General features: G+C 35.3%; 1 non-coding gene across 1 annotated transcript; it reads right to left on the minus strand.

Annotated features, from left to right (window-relative positions):
- Positions 1 to 723: 723 nt before the first annotated feature.
- LOC128286265 (small nucleolar RNA R71) lies at positions 724 to 830 on the minus strand. The gene has a single exon (XR_008276808.1). It is a non-coding gene; the product is annotated as a small nucleolar RNA R71 (small nucleolar RNA).
- Between the last annotated feature and the right edge of the window lie 18,871 nt (positions 831 to 19,701).

The following is a 19,701-nucleotide window of genomic DNA, read 5'->3' on the forward strand; positions in this document are numbered from 1 at the left end:
ATGTGATTTCGTGTAAGACCATGTCTGGGAAATTTGCATCGACTTGAGATCTACGTGTAAGACCATGTCTGGGACATAGGCATCGTATATGATTTCGTGTATGACTTTGTCTGGGACAGTGGCATCAATATTTGATTACGTGTAAGACCACGTCTAGGATGCTGGCATTGTACAAGCTTTTCGAGTTATTCGAGTATCCTATTTGATTCTAAATGGTTCAACAGGCAATGATATGGTAAACCCAATGTGAGTTTGAATTAAACGATTCAGGTATGTTTGAGTTTATATGAAGAGATGGCTGAAAACCAAGACAATCAGCTACCTCCTGCAATTGCGGTTAATCAAAATCCTGCTCCACGCACTATGTATAATTATGCTAAACCTTCTTTAACAGGAACTAAATCGAGCATAGTTAGACCTGCTGTAGCTACAAATACTTTTGAACTAAAACCTAACACTATTCAAATGATACAACAATTTGTTCAGTTTGATGGTTTGCAGGATGAGGACACCAACGCTCACTTAGCAAACTTCTTAGAACTATGTGATACATTTAAAATTAATGGTGTGTCTGATGATGCCATTTGTCTTTGATTATTCCATTTTTCATTGAGAAACAAAGCTAAACAGTGGTTGAACTCATTACCACGAGGGTCGATCACTACTTGGGAACAAATGACCGAAAAATTTCTATTAAAATATTTTCCGCCAGCTAAAATGGCTAAATTACGTAATGATATCTCTTCGTTTGTGCAGATGGACTTAGAAACTCTTTACGATGCATGGGAGAGATACAAAGACTTAATGAGAAGGTGCCCTCACCATGGGATACCGCTTTGGCTACAGGTTCAAACGTTCCATAATGGCTTGAATCTTTCGACTCGAAAAATGTTTGGCGCAGCTGCTGGCGGAACCATCAATAGTAAAACACCTAAAGATGCCTATGAGTTTATAGAGGAGATGTCACTGAATAACTATCAATGGCAAGTCATGAAGACTAAGCCAACTAAAACAGCAGGCATTTATAATATCGATTCGGTTACTATGCTGTCAAATCAGGTAGAACTTCTAAATAAAAAGATTGATGGTTTACTTGGCTTTACTCAGGTACATCTAGTAATGAGGTGCGAGATGAATGGAGGAGGAGCATGCACAGAGTATCAACCCTTCAACCTAGCATCGAGGAGGAACAAGTCCAATATATGGGTAATAATAACTCTCGATCCCAAAATAACCCATATAGTAACACTTACAATACAGGTTGGAGGAGCCACCCCAATTTCTCGTGGGGCGGTCAAGGAAATCAAAGACCACAACATCCTCCGGGTTTTCAACAACCACCCTATCAATAGGAAAAGAAGTTGAACCTTGAAGAGATGCTATCTAAATTTATCTCGGTGTCAAAAACCCATTTCTAGAACATCGATACAACACTTAAAAATCAATAAGCGTCGATCCAAGGGCTCGAAACTCAGATAGGCCAGCTGTCCAAACTGATTTCAGAAAGACCACAAGGAAGTTTACTTAGTAACACCAAATCAAAAAAGCATGTAGAATCAGTTACACTAAGGAGTGGGAAAGTGTTAGCAGAATCTGAAAAGAAGCTAACACAAGAAGCTAACGTAAGAAGCCGTGGTAAGCGAAAGGGGGGGAAGAAAAACCCAAAAATAGTGACAAACCAGTATCGAAGGAATATAAACCATCAGTTCCATACCCAGCAAAATTGAAAAAAAGCTACATTGATGCACAATTTGGTAAGTTTCTTAAACTTTTTAAGCAATTACGTATCAACTTACCTTTTGTTAAAGCCATCTCGTAGATGCCTACATACGCAAAATTTTTGAAGGAGCTTCTAACAAACCAAAGGAAAGTTCGAGGACTTATCTGCAGTAGAACTCAATGAGGAGTGCTCAACCATACTCCAAAACAAGCTACCAACCAAACTAAAACATCCAGGAAGTTTTACTATCCCTTGCTTAATTGGTAATCTGAATGTTGAGAAAGAACTAGCTGATTTAGGCGCTAGCATTAAATTGATGCCATATAAAATGTTCAAACAACTTGGTCTTGGGGAACCTAAACCTACTAGGATGAGTATTCAATTAGACGATAGATATGTTAAATATCCTAGGGGTATTATAGAAGACGTACTTATGAAAGTAGATAAATTCATATTTCCTGTTGACTTTGTTGTGCTTGACATGGATGAAGATGTGGAAGTGCCCTTAATTTTAGGGCGCCCATTTTTAGCCACTGGCAGGGCTGTAATCGATGTGGGTGACGGTAAATTGGTACTTAGAGTAGGTGACAAGGACATTATCTTTAAAATTTATGATTCTATGAGGATCTCTAGGGAACAGGATGATTCATGTTATTTTATTGACTCTATTGATCATACTACTCAAGACTCTTTTCAGGAAATTGTACAAAAAGAGACAACGAAACTGTATCTAGCTCAAGAAGAGGAGATAGATGATGAACCTAATGAACATTCTTCAAGACAAGTAGATTATGAGGGCATTAAGATAAGCGATGAACTTAAGCAAAAACCCTCTATTGAGGAGCCTCCCAAACTGGAACTTAAACAATTACCAAACCACTTGGAATACGCATTCCTTGGAAATAATTCTACATTACCAGTCATTATTGCTTCTAACTTACAGCCCAAGGAGAAAGAGGAATTAATCCAAGTATTAAAGGAACATAAAAAGACCATAGCTTGGAAAATTTCTGACATTAAAGGAATCAGCCCTTCTTTTTACACCCACAGAATTTTGATGGAAGATGAATACAAACCGTGTGTGCAAGCTCAAAGACAACTGAACCCCAACATGAAGGAAGTTGTTAAAGTCGAGGTAATTAAACTTCTAGATGTTGGAATTATTTATCCAATTTTTGACCGTTCTGGGGTAAGTCCAGTGCAGTTGTCCCTAAGAAAGGAGGGATGATGGTTGTGACCAACGAGAAGAATGAATTAATCCCAACAAGGACAGTCAGAGGATGGAGAGTTTGTATTGAATACAGGAGACTGAGTGATGCCACAAGAAAAGATCAGTTCCCCTTTCCATTCATTGACCAAATGTTGGAAAGATTATCCAGGCACATGTACTACTACTTTCTAGACAGACTCTCTGGTTACTTCCAGATCCCAATAGCTCCTGAAGATCAAGAAAAAACGACATTCACATACCCATATGGTACGTTTGCTTATCGTAGAATGCCTTTTCGATTATGTAATGTTCCTGCCACTTTTCAGCGCTGTATGATGGCCATCTTTGATGAACTCGTGGAAGATATCATGGAAGTATTTATAGATGATTTCTCGGTATTCGGTAACTCTTTCAATCTCTGCCTTAAAATTTTAAAAAGAGTTTTAATAATATGTGGGGAAACGAACCTTGTCCTTAACTGGGAGAAATGTCACTTCATGGTTCAAGAAGGTATTGTATTAGGGCATAAAATTTCTAGTAAAGGGATTGAAGTGGACAAATCTAAAATAGAAACAATCGAAAAATTACCCCCTCCTAGTTCGGTTAAGGCTATTAAAAGCTTTTTAAGACATGTTGGTTTTTATAGAAGATTTATTAAGGATTTTTCTAAAATAGCTAAGCCTTTGACTAAATTGCTAGAAAAAGATATACCTTTTAATTTCAATCAGGAGTGCGTAGAAGCATTTAATACTTTAAGAATAACTTAATTAATGCTCCAATCATAATTGCACCTGATTGGAACTTACAATTTGAATTAATGTGTGACGCGAGTGATTTTGCAGGAGATGTAGTATTGGGACAGCGAAGAGACAAGCATTTTCAACCTATCTATTATGCTAGCAAAACTTTGACAGCCGCGCAAGAGAATTATACTATTACGGAAAAAGAATTGCTAGCTGTGGTTTTCGCATTTGATAAATTTCGATATATCTCATATTGTCTAAAGTTGTTGTTTACACTAACCATTCCGCCCTTCGCTACCTTTTAACTAAAACTAATGCAAAACCTCGACTCATTCGATGGATTCTCTTATTGCAGGAATTTGACTTGGAAATTCAGGATAAGAAAGGAGCTGAAAATCTCACGACTGATCATCTTTCTAGGCTTAAGAACTCCAATACCAAAGAACTAGATGAAGTTGAAATAAATGATTCATTTTCAGAAGAACAATTTTTCACTATATCTGACTCCGAGGTACCTTAGTTTGCAGACATCGCGAATTTTTTAGCCGCTAACATTATCCCAAAAGGGTTAACACATCAGCAAAAGAAGCAATTCTTTAATGATGTGAAAAGCTACTTTTGGGATGACCCCTTTCTTTTTCGCAGATGTGTAGATCAAGTCATTAGAAAATGCGTTACAAGATCAGAAACATCAAAAATACTGGAACATTACCACTCAGGGCCAACTGGAGGACATTATAGTGGAACTAAGACCGCACATAAAATACTTGAATCAGGTTTTTACTGGCCCTTATTATTCAAAGGCGCTAACAGGTACGTTACTTCATGTAGCAAATGCCAACTGGCAGGTAACATATCTAAACGTGATGAAATGCCTCAAAACTATATGCTTTCATGTGAAATATTTGACGTTTAGGGTATCGATTTCATTGGCCCATTCCCCAGTTCATTTGGGAATAAATATATCTTAGTAGCAGTTGATTATATGTCCAAATGGGTGGAAGCCCAAGCTCTACCTACTAATGATGCTAGAGTGGTAGTAAGTTTCCTTAAGAAACTCTTCTCGACATTCGGAATGCCTAGAGAAATTATCAGTGATAGGGGCACTCATTTTTGTAATACCCAATTTGAAAAAACTCTTAAGAAATATGGAGTTCATCATAGAATAGCCACCCCATACCATCCTCAAACTAATGGACAAGTTGAAGTGGCAAACAGAGAAATCAAATGGAACCTTGAAAAAATAGTAGAATCAAACAAAAAAGATTGGGCAATGAAAGTAGATGATGCCTTATGGGCTTACAGAACTGCTTTTAAGACCCCCATATGGACATCACCGTACAGACTTTTTTATGGAAAAATTTTTCATCTAGCATTCGAACTAGAGCATAAAGCTTTTTGGGCTATTAAATTTCTAAACCTTGATCCCGAACTTGTAGGAAAAAACAGGTTGATACAACTAAACGAACTTGATGAGTGGCGAACCAATGCATACGAAAACTCACACCTATACAAGGAAGCAACAAAGCAGTGACATGACACTCATTTAAAGCAATGAAAACAATCTCAAGTTGGAGATCTTGTCCACCTATACAATTCAAGACTCAAATTGTTTCCTGGGAAACTTAAATCATGATGGTCAGGACCTTTCGTAATTTAATCTGTTCTTCCATATGGCACAATAGAGGTAAGTCACCCAACACATAGTACTTTCAAAGTAAATGGACATCATCTCAAACTCTATAACGGTGAGAATTTTAAAGATGATAGAGAGGAGCTACGACTCCACAAACTGCCCTGAATAAACCAACAAGGTAACAGTCGAGCTTAGACTATAAACAAGCGCTTCTCGGGAGGCAACCCGAGTACTAACGGTTTTAAATTATTTAAAGTTCAAGTTTTAAACATCTAGGTCACTACCAGAGTCTTTGAAGCACAGGTTCCCAACTCCACACAGTCGTGCTTAAGGCCGTGTGACCAACACGGACAGAAACAAGGCCGTGCGATACGGTCGTGCGAAAACAAGGTAAAAGTTATCTTTCCTAACACGGGATGCGATAAATGGCCACGGGCATGCGACCTGGCCATGGTCAAATCTGCCAAACGAACACGGGTGTGCGACACGCCTGTGTCTAGCACTCGTGGACGACACTGTCAAAATGAAACGGGCATCCGAAGACCTACACGACTGTGGGAGGAGCGAACCACATCACCCACGGTCGTGTAACATGATCATGAAGACACGCAGCCTATATACACGGGCGTGCCCAAAGGCCGTATGACGATGCCTCACTTCGCGACAAACACGGGCGAGACACTATCCACACGGGCTTGTGAACCGGCCGTAACACTTCAAAAATTAGATTATCTATCTTATTTTATTTAATTTTTATTTTATTAATTTTTGAAGATTCTTTTGTTTTTAAACACGGCTTATCTTTATGATTACTATCAAATTATTCCCCCAATTCTCCTTTTGTCCTTCAGAATCCTGTTTGTCATCTAGCTTTATTTCCAAAAACTCACTCTCGCTAATCCAGGAATTCCATCCATTTTTAACTTAGGAAGGTTCACTTCTCTCCCTATCTTATTTTTTTATATTCCTATATCTATCTTTGTACATTGAGGGCAATGTACATCTTAAGTGTAGGGGGGATATTTATTTCATTATCAGAAAAATCCTTGAATGACTGCCTTGTTCTCTTGAAAAGCTCTCATATCGTATTTAGGATAAGTTTTGATTGATTTATGACGTTGATTGATATATGTTGAATTAAAACATAGGCATTTACGCATTGATTGTTTAAACCTCAAGACATTAGAGAATCAAGCATGATAAGTTGATTTTTAAGAATTTAAAATCTTAGGTTGTTTCCCCAAAGTTTAGGTATTACTTTGAGTTGGAATTCACAAGTTTTAAACATAAAAAAGCCATAATTTTTGTGAGATTTTTGAGCCTTTTGAGCATCTATTAATTCTTTCATGCTCACTTTTATTATTGCTTCGAGTGCATCAGTATTGAACTGTTATTCTAGAACTTACTTGATTATGCATGTCGAGACCACACCATTTGATTTGATATGTCAAAATGATTAAGGCACTTAGGATTAACCCACTCATGCCATGAAAAGCCTACCTCCACGATTAACCCCTAGTAAACCCCCTTGAGCCTAACAAGTCATTTCTTGTATTACCCTTAATATTAACCCTTAACCCATTATTGTTGGAGTCCCCTAAATTAATCATATTTTTGTCGAGATTTGAGTTGAATAAATCGCTTAGCTATGTCTTGTGCTTAACAGTTAGTCTATGTTATTTAACTTGTTCTTAAAAAAAATGTTTATACATATTAGTAGTAATCTTCTATTTGTAAGCTTCAGTATTTAAATTCCATAGTCAGAGAAGGAGTTATGTTGTACGTAAGTGATGATTAAATATTTTTTTCTAGTTAAGTAATTTTTCAACTCAATCTCGATTCTAACCCTTTCTTTTAGCTTGTGACCACACCCCCTAACCAAGCCTCATTACAACCCTCTAAAGACTATTTGATTGATGTATCATCTTAAATTATAGTGGTGGAGATTTAATTTTCATGCAAGCCTATGGTAATAACTTTTCATTATTGACTATTGAGTGCTTCATTTATTGTCCTTAAACACCTCGAGTGATTTGAGTGAATCTTTAGTGAGGATGTGAAACTCTATGATATTCTGAATCAAAGGTAATTACTTAGATGAGGGGAGACATCTATGTTTGCATGATTAAATACTCAACTTGGAATGTTTGAAACTTTTATGTCCTTTTAGTTGAATTCTCAATGTATGATTACCTATAGATTATTTTGAGATATTATCGATAGAAATTATAAGTTGAGAAGAATTTATTTTGATTATGAGTTGAGAACTTTGCTTGAAGACAAGCAAATGTTTAAGTGTGGGGGTATTTTATAAACCATAATTTATACATATTTTTATCCCATGTTTAACGCATTTTATGGATGATTTTTCCTTAGAATTGGTGAATTTGATGCTCCTAATGCCTTAATTTCATGTTTTATACTTAGGAGAGCATAGGAGAGCGAAAGGAACGAGAAACGGGCCAAAAACGGAGAAAATGGGCCAAAGTACAAAAACAACACGGCCTGGACCTCCTCACACGGGTAGACCACACGGCCGTGTCAATTTGGCAGATTCGAAGCATGATTCACACGGGAGTGGCACACGGGCGTGTCCCTGCCTAGCCCAAGTTGAGTCCAATTCGAAAAAGGCTAATTTTGAGGGCTCTTAGGGATTCCAAAGCTTATAAATTCACCCTAGAGGAGGAAGAAAATGGGATAGACAGAATAGGGAGTAAGGAATTACTCCAAGGAAGCCGATTGATCCATCTCAGAAGCTGGATTCACCATCAAGACTGAATATCTCTCCTCAATTTCCCCTTCAGGAGTTTTGGGTTTTCTTTATGTATTGTATTCTTTATTATTCTGAGATGTTTTCTTATTTAGTTATGAACTAAAACCCATAAATACCTAAGGAGAATGAAACCTAAGACGAATCTTGTTATTATTTTTTGAATTGTATGTTAAATATTTAACTTGTTCTTCATTATGTGTTCTTAATTCTTGTTTTGATATCCCAGGATACTGATTCAAGATAAGCTCTTATTCAGTGGAGGAATAGACCCTGCCTAAGAGTACATTTTTCATAATTAACCGGAGTTGTTTACGTGCCTAGACATAGGGTGACAAGATTTTGTCGGATTAGGGTGAAACCTAATAAGGGGATCCATAGATCGAGTTAATGCAACCCTAGGGTGTTAATTAGAGAAAGGTCTCAATTATTCAATCTAGAGATTAGACGTTATTAGTCTTGAATAGGGATAATACCATAACTTAGGGATCTCTATGGAACAAGTTAAATGAATAAATCATCCAATTCGAAGACAGAATAACAAGTACAGTCTATGTAGATTTTTCCTTAGGTATTGTCTTAATTCAATCATTTTCCAAAATTAATCCCCCAATTCTACTTTCTGTGAATTCTTAGATTAGTTAATTAGTTAGTTAAAACAAAACCACCTTATTCTTAGGCTAGATAATAAAAAGACAGTCATTACTAGTACTTTAAGTTCCTTTGGGTTCGACAATCTGGTCTTGCTAAAACTATACTACTGTTCGATAGGAACACTTACCTACATCGTGATAATAGTTAGTTTTAAGAATGATTAATTATAAATATTTAAAACGTATCACGAAATCACGCAATCATAGACTAATGAGAAATTTCAGTAGGTTATTCAGATCCTTGAGGATATACTGAGGAGTTGTGTTATCGACTTCCAAGGTAGTTGGGAGAAGCATTTGTTGTTAGCAGAGTTTTTGTATAATAACAGCTTTCAGTCGAGCATATAAATGGCATCTTATGAGACAATGTATGGTCGAAGGTGTCAAACACCTTTAGGTTGGATCGAGTTGGGTGAAAAGAAAATGTTGGGTCCAGAACTGGTTCAAGAGACAAAGGGTATTGTTAAGTTGATTCAAGACAAATTGAAAATGGCTTCAGATCGATAGAAGTCTTTTGCATATTCGAAGAGAAAGGACATAGAGCTTAGTGTCGAGGATCAAGTATTTCTATAGGTGTCACCATGGAAAAAGGTCCTAAGATTTGGTCAGAAATGCAAGCTAAGCCCAATGTTTATAGGAAATCCATAACGAAGAAATCCAGAATATAGAAATACAACATAAAGAAATCCAAAACGAGAAAATCCAATCATGATACTGTATTGAAAGACCGAGAATAAAGTTCATAAGAAAATATGAAAGACCTCAATGGTTCCTTAGAGAAAACAAATCTAGAAGAAAATATTATTCTAACCACCAAAGATAGATGCAGCAAGAATAATACCTTGCCATATACATATCGGACAAATCAATTATTAGAAGAAACCAAATCATATCATCATACGCACCTTTTTCATCAATTCCCATCAAACGTATGGTAACAGAATACCAGAAAGAAATAGGATCATGTAGATTATGTACCAATTAGACTAACAATGCCTGTGTCTATCATTAAGATCAGGGAACATTTCCATATTACAAAAATTGATCAGAGAATATACAGCTACTACAACAAATTTCCAGAAATAAATGGACTCATAGAGTGCCTTAAGAGAGACTGCCATCATCTACTCACTGTAATTATCATACCTAACATCTCACATTCAAACATTATTCCTTTAACTATTTTCTACATCAAAAATTCCATTTTATTCCTTCACTAAAGGGAATCAGCTCATGAGGGAATTTCAACTAATACATTTCTTGACTTCATACCAGGATAGATCGTTTTACCAAAATCAATATTTTTCACTAACTGCAATGTTACGAAAATTAAACAATCTTTTAGTTAATCCGATATCTTTCTAGCTTTGTCTATACTTATCAACCCATTTTCAATCACTAATTATGCTTATAACCATTCTATCACTGAACTCTTTATTTTCTTACACTAGAACTCGTTCAACACAAATCTCAGGAATTTCCATTATAAAACACCACTTTGGTAAGGGGGAGGGAGTTGTAGGGCCTCTGACTCGACTCTCATATACATATACATGTAACACAGTTTTCATCATCATAGCAACATCATCACAATCATGTCCTTTATTTTGGGTAAACTAACTTTCATATTGATTTTACGCCCACTTTCCAGTTATCTCATTTTAACAAGTATACTTATGCATGCATTCAATGTTTTCTAGATAACTTTACTTATTTATTCATTTTATCATACAAGTCATGCATATGATATCATACAAAGGCCAACAAACATGGATAAGTTTATCACAATCTATACTTTTACCTCATGCACCATCATTTAGACATATCACTACAATCATATAAACCAGTCAAAGCAACTTAACACATTTACTCAAGCTATACGAGCTTATCAATCATAATCATCCAAACAAATATACACGAATATTCATCCCAGTAATATTTTTGATAAGTTATCTAAACAGCTCGAGCAATTTAGCCACGTACATCATGGAATTATCTATCAATACAGGTAAGCTCATTATGCCATATAATCCTTTATCTCATTTCAATAATTCATTGCAATCCATCAAATTTTAATATCCAATCAGGACTATTACATTTTATCCGTAACAGGGTATTATGAATCTTTTTCGTACTTTTCCAAGTTCAACTTCTCATAAGTACGCTTTACTCAAATACCTCCTTATCACAACCAATATGGTCGGATGTAACTCGGTTGGAAAGTACCTTTATCTAAACAAAGTGGCTATCATATGCATCGGGAAACATCAGACTATCTTTGATCGGTGGCATGTATAGCTAGACTCTCATACATATGCTAGGTCAGTCCAAGAACTAACTAAACCATAGTTCTGATACCACTAAATGTAACACCCCTTACCCGTATCCTACGCCGGGACAGGGTACGAGGCATTACCGGACTTAAACACAAACAATCATGCAAACCGGGCCATAAAATTTCATTCATATATTAAATCATTCTATCACATGCACATAGTCCCTTGTTTGGGTTTACGAAACCCAAAACATACTTTAGAAAAGGTTCGAGACTAAATTGAGAACTTTGGAAAGTTCTTGGAAAACTTAGAAATTTTTCTCATGGACCAAGGTCACACGCTCGTTTGGACACAGGGGCACGCCCGTATGCCATCAACACACCCTTGTCCTTAGGCCGTGGAACTCTTTTTTTATGACGTCAGGCCACACGGTGGAGACACACTGTCATGTCTCATCCTTGTAGTTAACTCTTAGGCTATTTTCCATGTCTTTTTGTTACCCTTACATGTACACACATATACATGGATCCAATGGCATTCAACATCCTCAATTATGATACAAAAATATCATTTACCTATCAACAGGCATGTGTTACACATTTCCACATTAAACCAAGACTAGCCATACCATAATTATCTTTGTGCCAATTTATTTCAACTTATCATCAAACTTCCATGTTCAAAGCATTATTATTTTATCTCTATATTACATATTTAATTCATGGCCATAAAACATGCATTCAACACACATGACATATTGCCAACCATGCATGACAAAAAAACATAATCATATCTTCACATCATAAGTAATAAATCATAACATGACTAGCTAGACTTACAAGCCATAATCAATATAAGCCACATCTCATGGCCATATACAATAGCTCAAAATGGGCCAATACATTTGGCCAAATCATAATAACACATGTCATTGAACTAGGTCCCTATACATGCCACTCATTTGATGATTCTAACATATGTATTCAATACTCCAAAGGTATTGGCTTGATAGTGTGATGCTGCCTCTGACGATCTCCAACGTCGAGCTGACCTAACAACACTAAAAGAAATGGAAAGGAAGGAGTATGTTGTACACTTTGTAAGCTCGTATGAAAATAATAAGCAATGTATTAACATGCTATTTTTCAATTTCTCTTTATTTATTCAAAGTCCAATTAAGTTGTTTTCACGAGTCACAGTCACTAAATTATTTATATCTAGAGCTAAGGAACTCCAAAATAAGATCTGCTAATTTTCCCTGAAACTAAATTCACATATCTTCTTATCATAAAATTTTCAAAATTTTTAGTCTAGCCAATAAGTACAGTTTATTCTTTAAAATCTTCCCTATTTTGCTGTTTGACAGCTTCGACCTTTCTTCACAAAAATTTATTTATCTCATAGTACGAGACTTGGATGATGCTCTTATATATTTCCCTTGAAAATAAACGCATTAAGGATTTTAAGCATGTAATTTATAACCTATGATTATTTTCATAAAATTTTTAATGATTTTCCAAATTTAAGATAAGGGAGCCCAAAATCACTCTGACCCTGTCTCACAAAAATTCAAATATCTCATAACATGAAATTCTTATACTTACACCGTTTCTCTATGTAAAACTAGACTCAATAAGCTTTAATTCTATATCTTATTCAATCTCTAATTCGATTTTCACAATTTTTGGTGGATTTTCAAATTAGGACTACTGCGGCTATCCAAACTAATTTAGTACAATATAATGATACCATCACAAGATTTTCATAAAATTACTCTCATAAGTATCACTCATTCATTTTCATTCTTATCACAAGTCCATGGGTTTCGAGTACTTACTTGTGCTATCACTTAGCTCAACACTTGTCCAAACATGACAACTCATATGCATCATAATAGTATCATATAACATAAATGAGTTTATCATGGCAAGAACCCTTTTGTTTCATTTCTCATATTAATCTCGTTGAATTTCTCAGAATCTCGACGGATATCCCATTCACTGTCAATTCATACAAGTGATCATTTCAAGTACGCAGTCCCGTGAACCTCGCTCTTACGGCGGGATTACCAGTCCAGGCTAAATCCCCTGTAATGACAATTACTCTCATTAGCTCAGATCTAAATTGCTAGTCCAGGCTAAATTCAGACCCTAATCGGATTACCCGTTCGGGCTAAATCCATATTACCATATATTCTTCGGGAGGCTAGATCACTTTACAAGTTCATGTCCATCAATTAGTATTTTCCTTTTCCAAAAAGCACACTCCTGTTAACCTCCTTTCTTACAGGGGGATTACCAGTCTAGGCTAAATCCCCTATAATATAAACTCATAGAGTATTGTCGGGATTACCAGTCCAGGCTAAATCCCCTACAACGACATATACTCAAATAAGATCAGATCTGAATTAGCAGTGTAGGCTAAATTCAGAACCTAATTTGAATTACCCATTTGGGCTAAATCCGTTCACACATATTCTTCGAGAGGGCTATATAGGGATTGGATCACCCGTTCGGGCTAAATCCTTTTTACCATCAATTCCTTTTCAAAAATCCATCGAATATCCTATTTCATTCAACCGAGATTTTTCTTCCTCTTATTTTCAATCATGTCAATGTTTCATAAATTTTCATACATTGAGCACTCAAATCATATTCTTATCAAGAGCATACATTTATCATATAATCGTCATTTAAGTAATTAACATACCTCACACATCGTATTTACTTCTAAATGGACTTACCTTCCTTTTCACTCTTTCACAAGTTATCCAATTTAATAAAACATCATGTTATATCAAATTCTCAATATATTCAGCTATTATATAGCAAGCCATCTATGATTTAACCATCAAACATTTCATGTGCTACTAGTCATATATCATTGTTCTCACAAATTTTATATACCATTCTTTCATCACTTTTCAATATATTAAATCATGCCATTCGTGCAATAATAATATAGAATTTTCAATTCAAATATAGCATTGCAATATTTTGGCACACAAACTTATCTCGACACCAAAATAGCAAAAAGGAACTTAACCGTCGATTTTCCATATTTCACCCGATCTAGGTCCAATCCTCAATTTCCTTGATCATAATATCACATTTAGTCTAAATATTAGTCACATTATTTAATGTGATCCAAAAATCATATTTTGGAAAAATTATTTTTTTGCCCATAAACTTTGTAAAAATTACACTTTTACCCCTAGGCTCGTAAAATAATTTTTATTCAATTTCCTCACTCTTTAAGCCTAGCCGAACCATTTTCATAACTATATCAAACCACAATTCTCATCAAAACACACTTTTATACTATTTTTACAAATTCTACAAAATGGTCCATTTAGACGTTTTCATCGAAAATCGCTTAGTAAAAGTCGTTTATTTAACACCCAACACTCATTTTCTACCATTAGACATCAAAATGCATGCATGTCACACATGGTTCAATTTTTAAATATGAACCCTAGCTCAAATTAATGGTAGGAATAGATAGATCTTGTTACGGGGATTGTAAAAACATAAAAATAATTAAAAATAGGGCTAGAACAGACTTACAATCGAGCTTGAAAGCTTGAAAAACCCTAGCCATGGTTTATCCATGCAAGCTTCAGCCAAGAGGTTCAATATGGACAAAAATTGGCTTTTAATTTTGTTTTTAATTCATTTTAATAACTAAATGACCAAAATGCCCTTAATGAAAAACTTTGGAGACATGCCTAACCATGTCCATTTTTGTCCACCAACTTAACCAATGGTCTAATTACCATATAAGGACCTCAAATTTAAAATTTCATAACTATTGGACACCTCTAGCGTGTAGAATTCAACTTTTGCACTTTTTAAAATTTAGTCCTTTTGACTAAATTGAGTGCCCAAATGTCAAAATTTTCGAACGAAATTTTCACAAAATCATTCCGTGAAATTTTAGACCATAAAAATATAATAACAAATTAAATTTTCCTCATCGGATTTGTGGTTCCAAAACCACTATTTCGACTAGGCCCAAAATTGGGATGTTACAAGCCGTGTGGACATTCGAAATGGAATCACATGGTCGTGTCCCTGCCCGTGCTCGACTCGTGTAACTCTGACTTGGGTCACACGGTCAACCACACGCTTGTGTGACCAACCCGTGTGCCCTTCGAAATGGCCATACATGCCCATGTGCCAGGCCTTGTGCTAGACCGTGCCAAACCTGTAGGGTATATTGAGTTATGTCACACGACCAAGTCACACACTTGTGCGCTGAGCCATGTGGAGCATATTGACTTGATTTCTAATTAAACACTAGGGACACACAGCTGTGTCACCTAACCATGTGTCACACACGGCTGAGACACACGCTCATATCTCTGTCCGTTTGAACAAAAATAGGCTATTTACCAAGCCATTTTACTCACCCAATTTGCATACACCTACACAAAACCAATTGACACATAACATGGCATAAATAGGCATTCAAACCAATCTCAACCAAGCATAATTCATAACATTTCAATACCATAAACTACAAGGCACACTGATACCACAATATACCATTCAATCTCATACCAAAATTCACATTCTTAAATCATCAATATGGTCACTTTTAACTGTGCATTATTTTACCAAAAATTCACAAACATACCAAATTCAAATCTCAACCATTTAGTATCCCTATTGGCCAATTTTCAACAAGCATCACATAACAAAAGGCATATGCATATATATATATATCATCAAATATGCCAAAATAAGCCAACTCTCATGGCTATTTATAAAACCAAACACTTAACATTTATAAGCCAACTCAAATGGCTAAATCCATTACTAACATATACCAAAATGACTAAAGCTCCTATACATGCCATATAACCAAAATACATAGATTCAAAAGTACCAAACTGATAGCTTGATAGTGTGATAGATTCAAAAGTACCAAAGTGATAGCTTGATAGTGTGATGAGGTCTTCGACGATTTCCAAATCCGAGCTAGCTTCGATATCTCTATAAAACACGGAAAAATAAATAGAGTAAGCCATAAAGCATGGTAATCTCGTATGAATTAATAAGCAAAAATCACCATTGATTTACCATTCAAGTAACATGAACATATTATACTACAAAACATTAAATCATAATGTTATCCTATATTCAATCACATAATTAACCATGAACTCACAACTTCCATAGATTCAATGCTCATATAGTTTCCGTACGTACCTGCACTAGTATGTATCTATTTTTCACCATATCATATCTTCGATATAACCGTTGAACCATTTCGAATGATATCGGATACTTGGGAATCTCGCACCCTAAATGCCACATACATAGCCGAAGCTATCTTAATCTCATATCACATATAATGCTCACTCTCGAGCAATCAACGGGTCTGCCCACACAAGCTCATGGTCATGACGAAGTACACGATGTTGCTAACACAAGCTGACAAGAATCCGCAACACATGTTAGATAACTCAACCACTGGTAGGATGTACGGACCAGCACCCACATCAAATAACCCCTAATGACATGTCATTTGTATCCTAATTTATTCTTAAGGTTCAATCAGGATTTCACTTTAGCCGAATCATCATCGAATATGTCTGAAAGGTCGTATTCACAATTTATTCAATATTAAAGCATTTAAAACACAATTATAATAATTCTTATTACATACGAACTTACCTCGAATGCAAAAACAACGAAATTGATCAATTAATCTAACACATTGTTTTTCCCCCGATCTAAATCGAATTTCGCTTTTCTTAATCTATATAATATCAAATTTAACTGATTTAATCATCAGTCTACTCAATTTAGCCCAAAAATACACATTATAGCAACTTTACACTTTTGCCCCTAATATTTCAATTTCTTTACAATTTAGTCCCTATCTCATAAAAATACAAATTCATGTAACTAAGTCCTTATCCATGCTAGCTGAATTTCTCTTATTACCATAACAACCCATATTTTTCATTTATTTCACAATTTAACCACAATTTACACGTTTCACAATTTAATCCCTAATTGGAAATTTTACCAAAAATCACTTTACAAATGTTGTTTATCCAACAACAACCATACAATTTCTATCATCAAACATCATAACATACATATATTCATCAATGAAAAAAACCCTAAACCTTTAACAATTTTGCAAATTAGTCCCTGGGCTAGCTATATTAAGTTACAACGACTCCGAACACATAGAGATCATTAAAAATCAAGTCAAAATCACTTACATGCAAGCTAGGGAATGTGCCAAATGCTTCAAGCTATTTTAATGGCTTTTTCAACCCAAATTTTCATCTAGGAAGATGATGAAGGAAATAAATGTCCTTTTGTTTTATTCATTTATCATTTAATTATCGAATTACTTAATTAACCTTATACATTAACCTTTAAAACCATTAAAAAGATGTCCATCTTTGTCCACTCATATTAAAAATGGTTTAATACAACATAAGGACCTCCACTTTACGGTTCTATAGCTATTAGACACCTTTAGCTAATAGAACTCAAGTTTTACACTTTATGCGATTTAGTCCTTTTTGTAACACCCCTTACCTATATCCAAGGCCAGAACAGGGTACGAGGCATTACCGGACATAATTGTAAACACACATGCAAATTTGAGCCATAAAATTTTATTCTTTTTAAAAACATTCATACATATGCACGATGTCCCTTAAATGAGCCTACGAGGCCCTAAACATGTGTTGAAAGTAATTAGGGACTAAACCGAGAACTTTAGAAAGTTTTGGGAAAAATTAGGAAAATTTTCCATGAAATAGGGTCACACGCTCATGTGGACACAGGGACATGCCCGTGTGCCATAGACACGCCTGTGTCCTCAGGCCATGTAACTCTTTGACTATGACATCAGCAAACGAAATTTAACCACAAGGCCAAGCCACACACCCGTGTGTTAGGCCGTGTCATCCATGCGGCTGAGACATACGGTCGTGTCTCTGCCCGTGTGGCCAACACTTAGGCTATTTTCCAAGCCCTTTTTTTTGCTGCCCTTAGTCTCTTTCATACTTAAACATATCATAAACACATGTTATAACACCAATTCAATGGTCAATCATTCTTTAATAAAACCCAATTAAAGCATTTTTATTTTTTCATACATGTGTTTTTCAATCATGTAACACCAAGTTAGACATTCCAATTCACAGTCAATAGCCTTGTCATATTGATGACCACTTTTACCAATTAACCACAACATTTTACCCAACACTCAATCTCTACTTATTCAACAAAGGTTCATGTTCAATCATTATCAATTTATTACCATGTCACGTATTTATTCCATAGCCCTGGCCACTTCGAATGGTCCTAACGCATTCATTATGCACATATTCCATACACTTCCCATTCATATTAATCAAGCAAAATCACAAAACCACATCACAAGACATTAACACATAGAATGGATAAATAGGATTACAAGCCATAACAATTATAAGCCACATCTCATGGCTATATACAGTGAATCAATATAAGCCAATACATTTGGCTAATCATAACAACATCTATCATAAAAACTAAGTCTCTATACACGCCACTCACTTGAAGGTGTTTAGTACACATATGTCAATACTCCATAGGTGATGGCTTGATAATGTGATGCTGCCTCCGACGACCTCCCACCCCAAGCTAACCTGACATCACTAAAGAAATGAAAAGGTGGGAATAAGCTTTACGCTTAGTAAGTCCATATGAAAATAATAAGCTATATGCCAACATACTTCTCAAGGTAATACAACTATAATTACACTTTTACTTATATTCCGGTCATGATGTTTTCTCGAGTCATAGTTACTAAATTATTTATATCTGGAGCTACTGAACTCCAAATCAAGATCCACTAATTTTCCCTAAGACTAGACTCACATATCTTCTTACCATAACATGTTTAGAATTTTTTATCTAGCCAATAAGTACAATTTATTCTTTAAAGTTTCTCCTGTCTTGCTGTTTGACAGCTTTGACCCTTTTTTACTAAAAATAATTATCTCTTAGTACGGGATTCAGATGGTGTTCCCGTCTGTTTCTCTTGAAATTAGACTCATTAAGAATTTATTCATATAAATTCTAACCCATAATATTTTTTTTACAATTTTAGTGATTTTCAAAAGCTAAGATAGGGGAGCCCAAAATCACTCTGACCCTGTCTAAAAAAAGTTCAAATATCTCATAATATGAAGCTCTTTTGTTACACTTTTCCACTATGTGAAACTAGACTCAATAAGCTTTAATTTTATATATTATTCAGTCTCTAATTTGATTTCCAAAATTTTTGGTGGATTTTCAAAGTCGGGCTACTACTGTTGTCCCAAAATTGTTTTAGTGCAATATAATGATAACTATCATAAGTTCACTTTCAACTAATCGTGAACTCACCATTTCATGAATTCCATGTTCAAATTCACAATTTAAGTTAACATGATATTGCAACAAAATTCATAATATAATTCATACATCTTAGCTCACCGATATCTCGACATTTCAAAGTCTCAATAACCATAAGCTTAGTGTACATACTTGTACCATACATTCTTACCCATTTTATTCCACTTTTTATCCCAACATCTTGATTGACCCGTTGAACCACCGGAATACTAAAGGACACTCGGGATTATCATACACCAAATAAAGTACCAATGCCATGTCCCCGACATGGTCTTA

Source organism: Gossypium arboreum, chromosome 12 (assembly GCF_025698485.1).
Source record: "Gossypium arboreum isolate Shixiya-1 chromosome 12, ASM2569848v2, whole genome shotgun sequence".
In the NCBI taxonomy this organism is placed as follows: domain Eukaryota; kingdom Viridiplantae; phylum Streptophyta; class Magnoliopsida; order Malvales; family Malvaceae; genus Gossypium; species Gossypium arboreum.